Source organism: Acomys minous (assembly GCF_964271855.1).
Source record: "Acomys minous genome assembly, chromosome: 10".
Lineage (NCBI taxonomy): Eukaryota > Metazoa > Chordata > Mammalia > Rodentia > Muridae > Acomys > Acomys minous.
In genome coordinates, this window is record NC_140491.1 from 120,583,460 (window position 1) to 120,584,919 (window position 1,460).

General features: G+C 39.5%; 1 pseudogene across 1 annotated transcript; it reads right to left on the reverse strand.

The window, feature by feature from the left end:
* Nucleotides 1-246: 246 nt before the first annotated feature.
* LOC311606852 (olfactory receptor 5W2-like) lies at nucleotides 247-1,181 on the reverse strand (annotated as a pseudogene). Its single transcript has one exon. The product of its transcript is annotated as an olfactory receptor 5W2-like (transcript).
* Between the last annotated feature and the right edge of the window lie 279 nt (nucleotides 1,182-1,460).

Sequence of the window (1,460 nt, forward strand, 5' to 3'; positions counted from 1 at the left end):
TTATTTAAAATTATGGAATTTCTTCTAAAATAGAGTGCCATGAACCCTGAAGTAATAACAATAACAACAATAATAATAAATATTAATAATAAAGGCATTAGGAATCACAAATCATAGGTATGTTCTGACTTAAAATGTATTCATTAAGCAATTTAGGATTGAGCTATTTTTATGGCTTGATATGTTGTTGAAATAAAGCAAGTAGTTGCATCTTAAATTCATACTTTTTACAGTCTGCACATTTAATTAAAATACTATTTTATTTTTAAGTCTCTGGAGGGCCTCTTTTACATCTTTGTTCCTCAGGCTGTAAATCAGAGGACTAAGCATGGGGATCATCAGAGTTAAAAAAAAAAAAGCAAAGCCATTTTGTCTTGATCTAGAGAGTAAGCAGCAGCAGGCCGGAAATACATGAAGAGCAATGTTCCCTGGAAAATGGCAACTGCAGTCAAGTGAGAGGCACAGGTGGAGAAAGCTTTGAACCTCCCCTCAGTGGAGCATATTTTTAAGACTGATGAGATGATGTAACAATATGAGACAAGGACTTCTGAGATGGTGCTCAGTTCAGTGAAACCAAAAACAATAAATGTGACAAACTCATTGATATGTTTATCTGAGCAAGATAGTAGCAGGATAGGAGGGATATCACAGAAAAAATGATTAATCTCATTAGATCCACAGAAACATAATCCAAAGGTCATTACAGTATGTATCACAGTATCTGTCATTCCTACTAGATAAACTCCAGCCAGGAGTTGGTAGCGAAATGTGCTGGACATGTCTGCAGCATACTTCAGGGGATTGCTGATGGCCTTGTAGTGATCAAAAGCCACTACTGCCAGCAGCACACACTCAGCATCTATAAAAATACAGAACGTGAATGATTGCAAGGCACAGCCAAAAAAAGATATAGATTTTTTGTATGGCTATGAGGTCCACCAGCATCCTTGGTCCAACTGCAGTGGAATAGCAGAGGTCAGAGAAAGAGAGGTGGCTGAGGAAGAAGTACATTGGGGTGTGAAGGTGGGGGTCCATCCTGATCAAAACGATCATTCCAAGATTGGCGACAAGAATGAGATAGATGAGAAGAAATATGATGAGTAGAACCACTTTTATGCTAGGTTTCTAGTAATTTCCAGTAGAAAAAATTCAGTAACTGAAGAGCAGTTTCCTTCACTCATTCTTCTTTGTTCTTTGCCTGAATGGTTTCAGAAAGCAACAGCAACAATCATTGAAACTGCCTCTGTCTGTCTGTCTGTCCATCTGTCTGTTTGTCTGTCTATCTGTCTCTCTCTCTCTCTTAGACACACACACACACACACACACAGACAGAGAGACAGAGACAGAGACAGAGACAGAGACAGACACAGACACAGACACAGACACAGACACAGACACAGACACAGAGAGACAGAGAGACAGAGCGACAGAGCGACAGAGCGACAGAGCGACAGAGACAG